Below are 19131 nucleotides of genomic sequence, written 5' to 3'. Positions count from 1 at the left end.
CTGCATGCTCATTTTTTACCATATACAATTTAGACACTGGCATTCATGGATAAGACAAAATGTCTGCTTTTATGAAGTTTAAGTTTTATTAGGGAAGATAGTCCAGAAGTAAATAAACACATGAACAGGAAAAGTAGGGGGTATGAAGATAATAAATAGAAGAGTCTATTAGTAAGATTGTCAAGAGAAGGATTCACTGGAGAGGTGGAATTTGAACTTAACCTGAGCGAACTGAAGGAGTCTGCAGTGCAGAGACCTCTGATGTAAACTTCTGGCTGAGAAAACATTTAGAGGTAGGTTGTTAGAATGAAACTGAAAAGAGAACACTGTGGCTGGAGTAGAATTACGACACAGGAGAGTTGAATGAATTGATCAGACCCAAGGACAGGTTTTATGCTGCACAGTCTTGGGCCCTATTTAAGGATTTTTCTTGAAGATTTGTTTTATTTTCATTTAATAGATGAATACGGTATGGACAGAATATTTATGTCCTCAACAATTCATATATCAGAGCCCTAACTCCCAATGTGATAGTATTTGGAGGTGGGTCTTTGGAATATAATTGAGTTTAGATATGGCCATGAATGTGGGTTCTTACACAATAATTAGGGGCCTTATAGGAAGAGGAAGATGAACGAGATTTATTTCTTTCTGGGCCATGTGAGAACACAGCAAAAATGTAGCACATCACAGGAAACTTAATCTGCTGGTACCTTGATCTTGGACTTTCAAACCTCCTGAGCTGTGAGAAATAAATGTTAATTGCTTAATAGTCTCACTTGATGATATTTTTTAGGGTACACATACAAATATATTTTTGAGAAATTGAGCGACTTTCTATGATCATACAGCAAATGAGTACAGAACCCATGGCTCTTTGGCTTTATGCCTTCCCACTTAGTCAATGGCCAATAATGGTTGCCTAAAACCTTGTAAAGTTATAAAAAACATATATATTTCTACTTCTTAAATGTCCAGACAAAAAATATGCCAACAGGAAGCTTCTCTCAACATCCATTATGTTCTAGGAAAAATAGCTATTAATTTTATGGATATTTTAAATTATGTGTAGCATTAATCCATAGAACATAAATCACTGAAATTAAGGATGAGAGCAAGTGACTTCTGTTCTAAAGATTTTGACCCAGTTTACACCTAAATGTCACCACTAAGAACACTATTACTAGTTAAGCAATGTGCAAAGAAAATGAATCAATTGTTTTTATTCAATAAAACAAGTACACTGAACATTTTTTGTTAAAAAGTAACTCTCTGCCTTGTAGACAATCATAATATAAATAAAATATAGGTTCTTTTCTTTACAGAAAACAAATGTGGTACGATAATTGTACCATGCAAAGGTAAAGAATGTTAGAGGGAGACTCAAGAAGGAGAACATGCTGGAAGTTGATAGGCCATGGAATATTTTACAAGTCAGTTAGACCTGGGGCTGATTATTAAAAACTAACAACAGAAAAGAAAGAAATGGAAGTAAGGATGGAGTGGAATGTAAAGATGGTGAAATGTAAAAGTCTTCAAAGCAAAATTATTCCTGTTAGGAAAAACACTGAGTTGGGGATAGAAATGGCTATGAAGAGGAAGAAATGAGAGAGAGAAGGGAGGCAAGCTAAGAGCAAAAGTGAGTTTGAATACTTTGTTATGACAAATAACATGGAGGAAGCATTAAATATGATAAGCCTCAAAGTGACTGGTAAAAGCAGCAGTTGAATAATATTGTACCAAAATTGGTGTTGAGGATGGAAAAATCTTAACACTTTAATATAGATGAAAGAGTGTAATTTAAAAATCCATCTCAGAGATTCAGGGTTAAGTACAACCACCGAATATATAGGTATATTTTTGAGAATACTAAACAGAAAATAATCATATTTTACATGACGCAAGTTTGTATTGGAATTTGAAAATAGTGCAGTTTTTAATTACACAGAATGCTTGCATTATAGAGTTCAAAGACATACATATGTGCATGATATGTATGTGTTTGCATGTGAGAGCTCTTTTTTTTGTGTGTGCATATGCTTCTATTTCTGTTGCAGGGTGCAGGAGAAGATTTTTTAGAACTGTTACAAATTAACATGAGAGGCTACTTATTGAAAAAAACACTGGAATTTGTAATTTTACAAATGACCTCAAAATTTCCAGAACATCTTTGCTGAAGTTTTCTAACAGATGATTATTCTAAGTCACTATTGAGTGGAACAGAGAAACAACTTTAATGCAATTACAGATTTTTACATACATTAGCTAAAAGGCTGTATAATTTCCCTGAAAAGGAAGCAATTGTTGTGGTGATCTCTTTTAATTTGAGTTAGTCCTTATTGTACATATTGTTATAAAGTAGATTCTGGGGACATTTCAGTATCTATTGTAAAAATCTTCTGAGAACTAATGATAATAATGTAATTACTGTATGTCAACTGCTTGGTTATTATATATCATTTACAGACACTTTTTAATTAAAAAGTTCACTGAATATTCTGGCTTTATCTACATAGTGTGAATGAATAGGAGAGCTAATTGTGACAAAATACTTCAGAAGGGACTTTAGAGAGTACATTTATAACTAGATCTGTATCTAAGTGCTTTTGAAAAATACATCTTAGAAAATTAAGTTTGGTGCAATTCTTTCCAGATTAGCAAAAGGAGACATCTCTGTACTCTGCTTTTCCCTTGGTTGTGGATATGGTTAAAAAACAACAAAAAGTGAGAAAGACTGCTGTTTTCAAAACTCTATTAAATACAAGTGCTTATATTATACATTTTTTTCTGAAGAACAATATGAGCCTCAAGTATGAAAGGATTATGCTGTGACTTAGACCTAAATTTTTGAATATGGTCACACTACATGCAGGTGATATATCTGTTAGTTACGTGTCTCTTGAAAGGGACTTTGGAAACTGAGAGAAGCTGTCTACAGAAATGCTGCATTTTGTATTTTCAATTTAAGAGCACATAAAAAACTTAATAAATTCTCCATCCTTTTTTTCAAAGTTGTCCAAAATATAAAAAACAATCCAAAACAACACATAAACACATAAACTCTGGGATGCTAGGAGATTATGAATTCCTTAGGTAGATAAGTAAGTGAAGCAGTGGAGAACACTAGGGATTCCTGTGGCCATCAAAAGGAAGAAGAGGCCACAGTGACCTCTCTAAAGGGGCCAGTGAAGTATATTTCAGGAACAGGTTTGTATAACCTGAGAACAGAAGCACAATCTTAAATTTTCAAAAGTAGTTATGATAACTAGGGGTTGTGGTCAAGATGTTTTATAAACTCTACATGTGAAGAATAAAGTGGTGGATATAAATACAGAATTATAAACAATAAGCCATGTTTACAAGTAGCAGTCTATTTTCATGGGAGATGTGGAGGTGGAAAAGAAAATTTTTCCATATTGAGAAAAGTATATTACCCACCTTTATTAGCTAAGAGGAAGTAAAGTAAGATACTCCATTACAAACCTGGAATTTACAGTTTTGTGACTTTCCCAGGAGAATATCTTTTCAATAATTGTCTCAAATTAAAAGACACCTTCCAAAAATAGTAATTAAAAAGACTGTTATAACATTTAGACAAATGTTCCCATGGAATAAATGGAAACTGTAAACATAATTTGCACTGTGAAATTTAAAAACATTATAAACTCATCTTAAAAAAAATTAGAGTCTGATGTAAACATATAATTAAGAAAGCTGACGTTTGAAAATGACAATCTTAAGTGAATGAAAATTGTTCAGGGATTTCTAGGGTTAGGAATGGGGGAAGATACAGTTACACTGGCAGAATGACAGAATTTTTTTTGATGGGAGAAGTCATTAGATTCTTCTTTATTGTATAGGTGATTCACAGATGTATACATGTGTTAAAATTCATAGAATTATGTACCAAAAACAGAGAATGTTACTTTATGATAATTAAAAAGGAAAAGAGCAAATGTTTTAAAAACTTAACCACATATGAGTTATTTGTTCAGATTTCTAAGTGATCATTAGTATTTTTGTCTTTTTATGTTAAATCCAAATAGTCTTCCAATTTATGTATCTGTGTTTAAGCAGGGTATCTTTTTGAAGCTACTTTTGTAAACAGAAGTACAATTAAATTAAAAATATCTATAACATTTTATGTGTCTATACTATGACATATTTGAATGGGTTTGAGCTAATAGTGTTTTCACATTAGCAAGACAATTAGTTTCATCTGAGCTTTTCCTACCATCTCTGTGCCTCTGTATATTTACCTTACACATGTCTATGGAAAAGAAAATATTGAAATATTGTCAGTAGTATTGCAAAGGAATTTGGAATGACCATCCATTTAAGTATTTTAAGTTAATAAAGACTTAAGTCTTAATGATGTGATTATTCATATCTATTTTGAAAGATGATTGGAATCTTTTCAAGCACTCTTGCATGCTAACTTAACAACAATTACCTGAACTCCATTTAGCTAAAACTTTTATAAAATGTTTTCACTAATCTGGCATTTTTCCCATTGCTTTTTTTTGGTACTGGGGCTTGAAGCCTGGGCTCTCACCTTGAGCCACTCCACCAGCCCTATTTTTGTGAAGGATGTTTCAAGATAGGGTTTCGCAAACTATTTGCCTGGGCTGGCTTAGAACCTAGATCCTCCTGATCTCTGCCTCCTGAGTAGCTAGGATTATAGGTTTGAGTCACCAAGGCTCAGCTCTGATTGGTTTTTTTACCATTACTAAAGAAATCAAAACATGTTTACCAATTATTTTGATGCAGCATTAAATTAGGCATAAATCCTTACCTTAATGTTTTGTGGTATCAAGTGTTTCTAGTATTTGTCATCAAGAACATTTCATTGTGTTTATGTTTTCATGAGGAGCTCTAAAATATCAATAAATTTGCATATGAGTTTTAAGAATTCCACCTCTTTCAGGAAAAATACAGAAACATTAAATACTAAATATGAAAATCGAGGTGTTTTACATCTACATTTTTAGACTAATCCACAAATCATCTCCACATAGACTGCAGATTAATATTCTGAAACTAACCTCTTACAAACCACATTCTTCCTGTTTCTCTTCCTGCACCTGTTGTCCATCTCAAGAAATGGCACCATAAAAAAATTTTAAAAATTATAAAAAAAAAGAAATGGCACCATCATCCACTAAATTGCTCAAGCTTTGTTGTCATCACTTTTCTGCTCTTCTCTCTTTAGCCACATCCAAGTCCTTAGAACATTCTTCTTGATCACTTTATAATATCTCCAAATATTTTTTCTACCTTCAACACCACACTCACCACCTTAAACCACCCATCATTATTTATCTTTTAGGAGTAGGCTCCTTTCAAGTCATTTTTTCCTTCTACCCATCAAACAGCCAATGAAATATAAATTTTTGCAGTGTCAAGGTCTATATTATTTTCCCTCTTGCTATTTGTCCTTCATCATTTCTTTCACACTCAATCCTTTTGACCATTGAACTCAAACTACTTGTACCTGCCTTCCATTTCAAATCACCAACGAGTATTGCCAACTACTCTTTGCAGTCCTTAGGTTGTATTAATTCAGTTATCCTTCCCTCTACTACAGTTACTACAAGCTATATAAATATACCTATGAGATAAATAGTATTATCCTAATGGTGTGCAATTATAAACTGACATTGAGAGGTTAAGAATGTCCCCATGTCACACAGCTAATTAATGGTACAGGTGGGACCCAAATCATCCTGTTTGGTTCAGGATCTTAAATTCCTTCTCAAATAGTTCTGATCATTTTGGATTTTCATATATTTGCCATTTATATTTAATCCTATTTTCTCTAATAATGATGACATACATTGGTGGACAAAATAGAATAACTGTTCTCATTAGTGTAGACAGTAAATGGTGCTGAGGAAGGGAAAAGTATGAGCAATGGATACCAAGTAATGTGGATATTTGTACTTCTCTACTGCATTTGTTAGAGGAAGGTTTCTGATATGGTGATATTTAAAACAAACTTGAAAATATGGAGGTATGAAAAAATGGAATAGCTAGAGGAGATGGGATAAGAAGAAGGAACAGGTGACCACAGTCACAAGACTGGATCAGATATGTCTTATTTGAATAAGGAGACTGGTATGGTTGGAACACAGTGAACAAGAAGGTAAGAAGGTTGAGATAGGCAATGAAGGAAGACATGTAATTTGGGAGGGAAAAACTATGCAGTGCCTTGTGAACCTTAGAAGGATTTTACTTAGAAGCTGTTAGTATGACTGAAATAGGAACACAGTAGATGGTTTTAGGTGAGGGGAATGGGATGGTCTTATGCCTGCTTTCAAAAGACCAGTGCTGGATAGAGAATATGATAGGTGGAGTAAGGATGGAAGCAAGCAGATCAACAAGGAAGATGTTACGGTTGTGCAGATGAGGCATGGTAGTGAGGCCCTTTGTGATCGTAGAGTATGATGTCTGATGCATTTTGGCATAGAACTAACTAAATCTGATTCATAATGTTTTCTTCTGTATATTTACATGTAGATTGTGCTACAGTTTTCTATTTTTTTAAATAGAGTTGTACTGGTTTCATACTCTCAGTTGAACAAATCTTTTTAACTTATTTTCACATTACATTTATCAATGAATACAAATTCAATTAAGTATTTGACAAACTGCTAGAAGTAATATAAAATGTCATGTAGACATGGCATATGTTTGGGTTAGGTAGATTATGACTACTGTATCCTTTTTCATACCTATTTTTCTACCTCTTTTATTCTATTTTCATGTGCTTTTGGCATTTTGTAGTATTAAGGAAAATGTATATTTGTATTTAGCTATTAAATTTTTTTCATTCTGTTCCTTATTTGCATCTTCCCTTTATTCAGAATCTTGCCAGAGGTTTGTTTAATCTACCCAGTCTTTTGAAATACTATCTTTTGTTTACCTGATTGGTTTTATTCTTTACATACTGCTTTCCATTTTATTATTTTATTCTTTCATATTCTTTGATGCTACTCCATTCCATCATTCTAATTGTTGGGTTGAATTATAAGTCTTCTATGTGTTTTTGATAAATAATATATTCAAGCTCTATTTCTATCCTTTTTATAAATAATGTGTATTCAAATCTCCACTTCTCCCTTGAGCACTGCATTAACTAGTTGCACAAAATTTTGTCATGTAACACACTGTGCATGTACGTTTTCCATGCATTTTCTCATGAGTTCATATTTATGCTTAAATTTCTAATAGTTTGTTTTGTTAATATTTAGGTCTATGAGTCTGAGGCATGTGTCATAAAAGTGACACATTCATCTCTGCATCTTGTTTTATTTACATTTTCCACCCTGTCTTTCTAAGTGAGTTTCTTTGTATTCTTTCTTTCTTTCAGTATGATTCCTAATAAGCATTATCTGTATTATCTAATTCTACTGAATAGTTTATTTCAATTATTATATATTTTGCACAGTGAATGACTCTACTTGGATACCTTTATGAATAATTATTTTGCTTCATGGAATCCATATATTTACTTATGTCATTAAATTCATTTTAATGTTTATTTACATTATAATTCTGTCTTGATAATCAGTCCTGCTATTTTTCCATATATTGGTTCAAAGCAAAAAATGTACCAAACAATGTTAAGCAGGCACAAAAACTGTTCAAGGCCTTTAAAATAAGGAAAAGAGCCAAGAATATTACTGTCAACTCTGATGAAACATAATAGTGATAGCATTTAAGAGGTGGATGAGAGGGATATTTTAAGTGACCTGTGTTGGTTACTTGGCTTTTACACTGGATAACAAATACTTTCTTGTCTCTTTATGTCAGGATGTAGTTTAAGACTTGGAACAAGGCACGTGCTGAAGTTAGACCCTTTCCCTCCCACAAACACTGGAAAATTGGAACACTGTCTTCTTTAAGGATTCTGTTTCAATGAGATAGTTCCTAGGTCCAAAATGAAGGCATTCTGAGGTTGTAAAACTTGCCAGAGATTTCTTTTTAAATTTGTCTCAAAGTGGCAGAGAATAGATTAGCAATATGATGTTTTCTCAAGTAATTACTCTGAAAACAGGGAGGAAAGAGGCCTAGTGCCTGTGTAAAGTTCAATCAAGGAGAAGGAAATTTCAACTGAGTCTTTCTTGGTGGTCATGATCCTCCCATATTTTGCTGTTTATCTCTGAGAATGCACAATTACATGAAAATGACATTTTTTGTGTGATAAATGTGAATTTGGGGGATGGATGAAATCCTAGGTTATAGTATGAGAATATTTTGCTGACAGTGGATGAGAATCTAGGGTGAAGATCAAGGAATATCTTTTGTGAATAATAGTACAGATGATCTCTCCTGTTGATCCTCAGTGATTTTTGCTCTGCTTCCATTTATGGGTATATTTTTGTAGGAGATATTCATCACTGTTGACATCACCTAACCCATGGTAATAGAAGAGTAGGATCTGAGGAGTGAAGGTATTGAGGGTATGTTCAGAACTAACAGTGTTTCTTTTCATTATCTCCTTCCCAACAGACTGTACTGCGTAGATGCTACATCACAGATAACATCAAGGGGCAAGCATTACTATTTTCTTTCTCCGCATCAATCAGGATGGGCAATGATCCATCCAGATTTATGTAGTAAAGAATCAATAAAACATGAAAATAAGTAGATTTTATGTTTGTCTAAGGAATCTGTTCCATGCCCCCTCAGACAGCTCTTTCCACAAAATGGGTTGCATTTTCTTGTCTCCCAGAGCTTCTTCCACCTCTTTTTTTGTGGTTTAGATCCAGCTATTTATGTGTTCATGCTGTATCTCTGAAGTAGGCCTCAACGTACATCTCAATGCTATGACCTCAAAAATGTAGTTTCCAGAGAAAGTCTCAGGAAAGGGCTGAATATGAGGATGTAAGAAAGAATTTACTGCAAAAAGCAAGAGGATATAGGGATCACTCCCAGACTCCTTCCTGCTGATACTTATATCTGTGTAGAGGCTGATGTTTCCAATACCACTATGTTGTCTGGATTTCAAACACTAACTGTTGTCCACCTAGACTGTTGCATGTTGCTTCTGATTATAGACAAAAATCAAAGGGTGAGATTCTGTTCATAATTGAAAGGAAAGCTATAGGTAACATGTTAATTCATTTTAGCATTGGAGGCTTATTTCTGATACTATTATGAACTTTTTATTTTTATTTTTGGAATTTTGTGAAGTCTATCTAGTATCTTTTCTTTGTTTTTCCCTTTCAATTATGTTATCATTTTTACATTTACTTATATGTATATACATTATTTGGGCCACCCCTGCCCCAACCCTGCTTCCAGGCAGAACCTGTTTGGCCCTCTTGTCCTCCAATTTTGCTAAAGAGAAAACATAAGAGATAATAAGAAAGACATAGCGTTTTTGCTAGTTTGAGAAAAAGGTAGCTATACAGAGAGATTCCTAGTGTTGCTTCCATGCACTTGTGTGTTGCAAACCACACTGGTTCATCTCTGCAAGACCTCTTCACCACTTCCTGGTCCCCTTCCTATAGTGGCCTCTGCCAGTTTAAGATTACTGTATTTGCTCCTCTACAGTGAGCACATCACCCACATTCAAGTTTTATTTTCCTGCCCTTTCCCTATCCCTGCCGTGCATGTTCTCACGTTAGTGTGTGACCCATGTCCAATAATATTGCTGCATTTGTTTTAGGTCTATAATCTGCATATGAGGGAGAACATGCGATTTTTGACATTCTGAGTCTGGCTAACTTCACTTAAGATGCTGTTTTCCAGCTCCATCCATTTATTTGTGAATGAAAGAATTTCATTCTCCTTTGTGGCTGAATAAAATTCCATTGTGTATAAATACCACATTTTCTTAATCCATTTCTCAGTAGTGGGTCATCTTGGCTGTTTCTGTAGCTTGGCTATTATAAATAGTGCTGCAATAAACATGGGTGTGCAGGTGCCTTTTTAATTACCTGAATCACATTTCTTCGGGTATATCCCTAGGAGTGATATTGCTGGATCATATGGCAGATCTATGTTTAGGTTTTTTTAAGAAACCTCCATATTGTTTTCCAAATTGTTGTACTAGCTTACATTTCCACCAACTGTGTATGATGGTTCCTTTTTCCCAGCTTCCTCACCATTTGTTGGTGTTCTTGATGATAGCTATTCTAACAGGAGTGAGGTAGAATCTTAGTGTGGTTTTGATTTGCATTTACTTTATGGCCAGGTTTGGTGAGCATTTTTTCATGTGTTTTTTTGGCCATGTAGACTTCTTCTTTTGAAAAAGTTCTGTTTAGTTCAGTTGCCCACTTCTTTTTTTGTTCATTAATTTTGAGGGAGTTTAGTTTTTCGAGCTCCCTGTATATTCTGTTTATCAGTCCTTCATCTGATGTATAGCTAGCAAATATTTTCTCCCACTCTGTGGGTGATTTCTTCAGTTTAGAGACCATTTCTTTTGTTGTGCAGAAGCTTTTTAATTTCATGTAGTCCCATTTGTCCATCCTTTCTCTTAGTTGCTGGGATGCTAGAGTTCTACTGAGGAATTCCTTGCCTGTACTTATTGATTCCAGAGTATTCCCTGCTCGTTTGTCTACTAACTGCAAGGTTTCAGGTCTGAAATTAAGATCCTTAATTGACTTTGAGTTGAGAGTTGATAATGGTACAGGGTGAAAGACATGGATTTAGTTTGTTTTCTGCAGGCAGATAGCCACTTTTCCCAGCACCATTTGTGGGAAAGGCTGTCTTTTCGCCATCAAATATTTTTGGCACCTTTGTCAAAAATAAGGTGGGTAGCTGTGTGGGATTATATCCAGGTCTTCTATTCTGTTCCACTTGTCCTCATATCTGTTTTTGTGCCAGTACCATGCTGTTTTTATTGATATGTCTCTGCACTATAGTTTGAAGTTGACTATTGTGATACTTCCAGCATTGCTCATTTTGCTCACTATTGGCTTGGCTATTCATGGTCTTTTATCTTTGCACATGAATTTAGGGTAGATTTTTCAATCTCTGTGGTAAGTGTTATTGCAATTTTGATGGGAATTGAATTGAACATGTAGATTGCTTTTGGTAGTATAGCCATTTTTACTGTGTTGATTCTGCCAATCCATGAGCATGGGAAATCTTTCCATATTCTATAGTCTTCCTCAATCTCTTTCTTCAATGGTTTGTAGTTCTCCTTGTAGAGGTCATTTACATCCTTTGTTAAATTTATTCCTAGGTACTTGATTTATTTTGAGGCTCTTGTAAATGGAATTGTTTTTACTATATTCCTTCTCAATTTATTCATTGTCAGTGTGTAGAAAGACTAGTAATTTTCATATGTTCATTTTGTATCCTGCTGTATTTCTGAGCTGTTTAAGCTCTCTAGGTGTTTTTTGATGGAGTTTTTGGGTCTTTGAGGTATAAGATCATGTCATCTGATACTTTGCCTATTTCTTTACATATTTGTATTTTTTATTTCTTCTTCTTGCCTTACTGTTCTGACTAGGAATTTGAGGACTATGTTGAATAGGAGTAGGAAGGGTGGGCATTCTTATCTTATTCCTGACTTCAGGGGAAATGGTTTCAGTTTTTCCTCATTGAGTATGTTGTTGGCTATAGGTTTGTCATATGTAGCCTTTATAATGTTCAGGTACATTCCTTCTAGTACTGGTTTTCTTAGAGCTTTTTTCATGAAGTGGTGTTGAATCTTATCAAAGGCTTTTTCTGCATCAATTGAGATAATCACATGGTTTTTGTCTTTGCTTCTATTAATGTGCTGTATTACAGTTATTGATTTGTGTATGTTGAATCATCCCTACATCTCTGGGATGAAGCCATCTTGGTCATGGTGAATGATCTTTCTGATATATTGTTGGATTTGATTTGCTACTATTTTATTGAGGATTTTTGCATCGTTGTTCATTAAAAAGGTTGACTTATATTTCTCCTTTTTAGATGTGTCCTTTTCCAATTTAGGGATGAGTGTAATGCTTGATTCATTACACTCATCCCAAATAATAAGTTAGGCAGCATTCCTTCCCTTTCTATTTCTTGGAAAAGTTTAAGGAGTGTTGGTATTAGTTCTTCTTTGAAGGTCTGCTAGAATTCAGCTGATAATCCATCAGGTCTTGGACTTTTCCTTTTTGGGGATCTCTGAATTGTTACTTCAATTTCATTATGTGATATATATCTCTTTAGGTGGTTAACATCTTCCTGGTTCAGTTTGGATGATCATAAGTGTCTAGAAATTTGTCCATTTCTTCAAGATTTTCCAATTTATTGCAATATAGGTTCTCAAAGTAGTCTTTGATGATTCCCTATATTTCCTTGGTGTTTGTTATTATCTCCCCTTTTCCATTTCTGATTTTACTAATTTTGGTCTTTTCCCTCCTCATTGTAGTCAGATTTGTCAGGGGCTTGTCAATCATGTTTATTTTTTCAAAGGACTAGCTCTTTGTTTCGTTGGTTCTTTGTATGATTTTTTAGGTCTCTATTTCATGAATTTAGGACGTTCTTTTTATTATTTCTCTCTGGCTTGTTTTGGGTTTTGTTTCTTCTTGTTTTTCTAGGAGTTTGAGATATAGCATTAGGTCATTTATTTGAGATTTTTCTGTCTTTTTAATATATGCTTTCATTACTCTCAACTTTCCTCTTAGCACTGCCTTTGCTGTGTCCCATAGGTTCTGATAGGTGTTGTATTCATTCTTATTAGCTTCCAGGAGACTTTTTATTTCCTCTCTTATTTCTTCATTGACTGACTGATCTTTGAACAATGTGTTATTCAGCCTCCAATTATTTGTGTTTTTTCTGCTGTTGTTTTTGTTGTTGAGTTGTATTTTTAATTCATTGTGATCAGATAGAATGCACAGGGTTATTTCTGTTTGCTTATATTTGCTGAGGCTTGCTGTATGCCTTAAGATACGATCTATTTTGGAGAAAGTTCCATGGGCTGCTGAGAAGAACGTATATTGTGCTGTTGTTGGATGAAATATTCTGTAGACATCATTAGGTCCATTTGGTTTATCAGATCATTTAGTTCTAGTATTTCTGTGTGGATTTTTTGTTTTCATGATACTGCTATTGGTGATAGAGTGCTATTAAAGTCTCCCACTCCCACTGTACTGGAGTCTGTATGTGCTTTGAAGGCCTTTAGTGTATGTTTGATGAAATTTGGTGCACTGATATTGGGTGCATATATGTTGATAATTCTTATTTCCTTTTGATGTATTGCCCCTTTTTTAGTATGGAGTGTCCTTCTGTATCTATTTTAACCAATGTAGGTTTGAAGTTTACTTCGTCTGATATAAGTATTGCTACTCCTGCCTGTTTTTTGGGGGGAGATTGGCTTGGTAAATCTTCTTCCAGCCTTTCACTCAGCCAGTGTTTATTTCTGTTGTAAGGTGGGTCTCCTGTAAACAACAGATTGTTGGATCTTCTTTTTTAACCCAATTTGCCAAATGGGGGGTTCAGTCCATTGACATTCAGTGTCAATATTGAGAGGTATGTGGTGATTCCTGCTATTTAGTTGTTTTTGTTATTTAAGAATTTGATTGTGCATGATCAAATCAATGCTACTCTCTGATTACTTGTCTTTTCTCCTGTGATTGGATACTTTCTGTCCTTCTGTGGTTTTGTTTGCTTTCATCTTCTGTGTGTAGAATTCCTTATAGAATCTTCTGTAGTGGTAGTTTGGTGGTCATGTATGGTTTTAGTTTCTGTTTATCGTGGAAGACTTTCATTGCTCCCTCAATTTTGAATGGAAGTTTTGCTAGGTAGAGTATCCAGGGGCTGAAGTTTTTTTATTCAGTACCTGAAATACCTCACTCCATGCTCTTCTTTCTTTTAAGGTTTCCCTTAAGAAATCTGCTGTAATTTTGATGGGTTTACCATTGTATTTTATTTGTTTTTCCTTTCTTATACCCTTCAATATTCTTTCTCTGTTCTCTGTGCTTTTTGTTTAAATGATAATACGCTGTGTTCTATTTTGGTCAAGTCTGTTTGGTGTCCTGGAGGCTTCCTGTACCTGAATGGGCAAAACTTTCTCTAGATTTGGGAAATTTTCTGTTGTTATTTTACTGAATATATTATGTATTCCTTTGGCTTGCAACTCTTCTTCTTCAATGCCCATGATTCTCAGGTTTGGTCTTTTGATGGAGTCACTGAGTTCTTGGATATTCCTTTCACAGCTCTTTTGTTTTTCTTTAAGTTCTACTTCATCTTCAGTCTCTTAGATTCTAACTTCTAGTTGTTCTACTCTGCTGCACTGGCCTTCCCCTTGTTTTTGTTTGACTAAAGGGACTTTTTATTTCCAGAATTTCTGTTTGAATCTATTTTCTGAGGTTTTCCTTAACTTTGTTCAATTATTCTTTTATATTTTGTGGTGTCATGTTCAATTCATATATCTGTCTTTTTATAGTGTCCTTTGTTTCACTTTGGTGTTTGTTGAAGTCTTCTCTGAGTTCCTTCATTTGTTTCTGAGTATTCTCATGTTCTTTATTTTTGGTGTCTTGAAGTTTCTTGAGTGCAACTTGTACATTCTGTTTAACCATGTCTCATATCTTCTCCATGAATTTTTCAGTGATATCTTCCAAAATTTTTGCTTTGAATGTTTTTATGTGGATGTCACAGGGCTCCTTATTGACATTTATCATTGTTTTGTTGAGGTTAGGAACTGGATATCCATTTTCTTCATTTCCCATTGAATTATTTTTTTGAGGAGATTTTTTTCCAACCTTTCTTCTTCCCATTGCTCTACTTGGTGCTATGCAAGTATTTTTTTGATAGGCTAGTTGGTGGTTTTAATTGCCTGATTTATTTCCCTGATTTAATTTTTGTGTTGTGACTGACTTTGTTGTTAGCTAGGTTGTTGTGATGCTCTTTCCCCTTGCCTGGAGGTGTAATTCAGCAATAACAAATTCATAGGTTCAATGCCAGACTAGTTGTTTACATATTATATGGAAAACTCCTTGATAATAACATGTATAAGCAGTCTGAATTGGGGAGGGTATTAGTTATTAGGGTAGTTATAGATTTTGAGGAATTGGTAAAGGTGGCACTAAAAAGGGGGCATAGGAAAAGGGGTGGGCAAGGGAAGAGGTATGTGAGCTACTGGGTTTTATGGCCTCTATGTGTGTTTGGGTATACTTCTGTTGTTGCACTGGAGGGTGCTTGTGTCAAGGATTGCAGGGGCTAGGGTTGTTCACAATTGGTATAGTAGGCTAGTCAGCAGGTAGTGAGAGTGTAGGAGGAAGGGTGGTGTGGTGGAAGGTTGGAGGAGGATAGTAGGGGGAGATGAAGATGGGATAATGACTGCATGAGAAGGGGCAGAAAGAGTGGTTGGGAGGGAGAACAATGGATTGTAGCACAAAAGAAGGAGCAAAAGTGAAGAGGCTACAAATAGGGATAAGAGAATACTGATGGTAAAGTTAATAATAACAGAATAATAAAATTAAAAAAAAAAGAAATGCCATTAAAAACACCGGGTTCAGGAAACACAGAAATTTCCATCTTTTGGTAAAACTTCTGGAGTTATTACTTGGGTGTCTAATCCTGGTGTTGGTGTACAAGAAGAACTTCTCATGTGGTCTCACCAGGTGTTTGGTTTATGTGTAGTATTTGGTCCCTCTGTCCATAAGATCAGTTGGAACTGTGAGGTGAGGTGAGGTAAGACTGCCAGCTTGTTTTTGGTTGTCACAGCCGTTGTTGTTTTTACCAGGAAGCAGCTGTGTTGCCCTTCAGCTACAACTCTGTTGAGTCAGCTCTTCTTCCAGCAAGGTGGAATGATTCAGTTTTGTATGCTACCCTCTGTCCCAGAGATCAGCTCAGGGATCCACCACCTGCCCTCCTTTTGGAGATTGGCCTGTCACCCCACCCCCACTCTCAGCCTTTGTGCTTTTCCAAATCTCTGCTGGGTGCTCGAGGCTCTTTTGAGAGGTTGGCTCATCACCCCACTCCTGCTCGCAGCATTTATGCCTCTCCTGATCTCTGCTGGATGTTGGTGGCTCCTCTGGTATGTTGGCTTTTTGCCCTGCCCCCATTCTTAGCCTTTGCTGCTTTACCTGTGTTAGTTCACAGAGAGTTTGTCACTGACTGATTGGCTTCTTGCTCCACTGCCTTTCTCTGGGGCATGTTCAGTGTTCCACCCCTACTTCCACTGTCAATGTTTGATTACAGTTCACTGTTTTTTTTTTTTTTTTTTTTTTTTTCATTTTTCTTTTATTATTCATATGTGCATACAAGGCTTGGTTTATTTCTCCCCCCTGCCCCCACCCCCTCCCTTACCACCCATTCCACCCCCTCCCGCTCCCCCCCTCAATACCCAGCAGAAACTATTTTGCCCTTATCTCTAATTTTGTTGTAGAGAGAGTATAAGCAATAATAGGAAGGAACAAGGGGTTTTGCTGGTTGAGATAAGGATAGATATACAGGGCATTGACTCACATTGATTTCCTGTGCATGGGTGTTACCTTCTAGGTTAATTCTTTTTAATCTAACCTTTTCTCTAGTTCCTGGTCCCCTTTTCCTATTGGCCTCAGTTGCTTTAAGGTATCTGCTTTAGTTTCTCTGCATTAAGGGCAACAAATGCTAGCTAGTTTTTTAGGTGTCTTACCTATCCTCACCCCTCCCTTGTGTGCTCTCGCTTTTATCATGTGCTCATAGTCCAATCCCCTTGTTGTGTTTGCCCTTGATCTAATGTCCACATATGAGGGAGAACATACGATTTTTGGTCTTTTGAGCCAGGCTAACCTCACTCAGAATGATGTTCTCCAATTCCATCCATTTACCAGCGAATGATAACATTTCGTTCTTCTTCATGGCTGCATAAAATTCCATTGTGTATAGATACCACATTTTCTTAATCCATTCGTCAGTGCTGGGGCATCTTGGCTGTTTCCATAACTTGGCTATTGTGAATAGTGCCGCAATAAACATGGGTGTGCAGGTGCCTCTGGAGTAACAGTCTTTTGGGTATATCCCCAAGAGTGGTATTGCTGGATCAAATGGTAGATCGATGTCCAGCTTTTTAAGTAGCCTCCAAATTTTTTTCCAGAGTGGTTGTACTAGTCTACATTCCCACCAACAGTGTAAGAGGGTTCCTTTTTCCCCGCATCCTCGCCAACACCTGTTGTTGGTGGTGTTGCTGATGATGGCTATTCTAACAGGGGTGAGGTGGAATCTTAGTGTGGTTTTAATTTGCATTTCCTTTATTGCTAGAGATGGTGAGCATTTTTTCATGTGTTTTCTGGCCATTTGAATTTCTTCTTTTGAGAAAGTTCTGTTTAGTTCACTTGCCCATTTCTTTATTGGTTCATTAGTTTTGGGAGAATTTAGTTTTTTAAGTTCCCTGTATATTCTGGTTATCAGTCCTTTGTCTGATGTATAGTTGGCAAATATTTTCTCCCACTCTGTGGGTATTCTCTTCAGTTTAGAGACCATTTCTTTTGATGAACAGAAGCTTTTTAGTTTTATGAGGTCCCATTTATCTATGCTATCTCTTAGTTGCTGTGCTGCTGGGGTTTCATTGAGAAAGTTCTTACCTATACCTACTAACTCCAGAGTATTTCCTACTCTTTCTTGTATCAACTTAAGAGTTTGGGGTCTGATATTAAGATCCTTGATCCATTTTGAGTTAATCTTGGTATAGGGTGATATACATGGATCTAGTTTCAGTTTTTTGCAGACTGCTAACCAGTTTTCCCAGCAGTTTTTGTTGAAGAGGCTGCTATTTCTCCATCGTATATTTTTAGCTCCTTTGTCAAAGATAAGTTGCTTATAGTTGTGTGGCTTCATATCTGGATCCTCTATTCTGTACCACTGGTCTTCATGTCTGTTTTTGTGCCAGTACCATGCTGTTTTTATTATTATTGCTTTGTAATATAGTTTGAAGTCAGGTATTGTGATACCTCCTGCATTGTTCTTTTGACTGAGTATTGCCTTGGCTATTCGTGGCCTCTTGTGTTTCCATATAAATTTAACAGTAGATTTTTCAATCTCTTTGATGAATGTCATTGGAATTTTGATGGGAATTGCATTAAACATGTAGATTACTTTGGGGAGTATCGACATTTTTACTATGTTGATTCTACCAATCCATGAGCATGGAAGATCTCTCCACTTTCTATAGTCTTCCTCAATCTCTTTCTTCAGAAGTGTATAGTTTTCCTTGTAGAGGTCTTTCACATCTTTTGTTAGGTTTACACCTAGGTATTTGATTTTTTTTGAGGCTATTGTAAATGGAATTGTTTTCATACATTCTTTTTCCGTTTGCTCATTGTTAGTGTATAGAAATGCTAATGATTTTTCTATGTTGATTTTATATCCTGCTACCTTGCTATAGCTATTGATGATGTCTAGAAGCTTCTGAGTAGAGTTTTTTGGGTCTTTAAGGTATAGGATCATGTCGTCTGCAAATAGGGATATTTTGACAGTTTCTTTACCTATTTGTATTCCTTTTATTCCTTCTTCTTGTCTAATTGCTCTGGCTAGGAATTCCAGTACTATGTTGAATAGGAGTGGAGATAGTGGGCATCCTTGTCTGGTTCCTGATTTTAGAGGGAATGGTTTTAATTTTTCTCCGTTAAGTATAATGCTGGCTGTAGGTTTGTCATATATAGCTTTTATAATGTTGAGGAACTTTCCTTCTATTCCTAGTTTTCTTAGAGCTTTTATCATGAAATGATGTTGGATCTTATCAAAGGCTTTTTCTGCATCTATTGAGATGATCAAGTGGTTTTTGTCTTTGCTTCTGTTAATGTGGTTTATTACGTTTATTGATTTTCGTATGTTGAACCACCCCTGCATCCCTGGGATGAAGCCTACCTGGTCATGGTGAATAATCTTTTTGATGTGTTGCTGAATTCGATTTGCCATTATTTTGTTGAGGATTTTTGCATCAATGTTCATTAAGGAGATTGGCCTATAGTTCTCCTTTTTGGAGGTGTCTTGCCTGGTTTTGGGATAAGTGTAATAGTGGCTTCATAAAATGTGTTTGGCAGTTTTCCTTCCCTTTCTATTTCATGGAACAGTTTAAGGAGGGTTGGTATCAGTTCTTCTTTAAAGGTCTGATAGAATTCAGCAGAGAATCCATCAGGTCCTGGACTTTTCTTTTTGGGGAGACTCTTGATTGCTGCTTTACCTGTGTTAGTTCACAGAGAGTTTGTCACTGACTGA

Source organism: Castor canadensis, chromosome 2, assembly GCF_047511655.1.
Source record: "Castor canadensis chromosome 2, mCasCan1.hap1v2, whole genome shotgun sequence".
NCBI classification, from domain to species: Eukaryota; Metazoa; Chordata; class Mammalia; order Rodentia; family Castoridae; genus Castor; species Castor canadensis.
Note: the sequence above shows the minus strand (reverse complement) of the source record.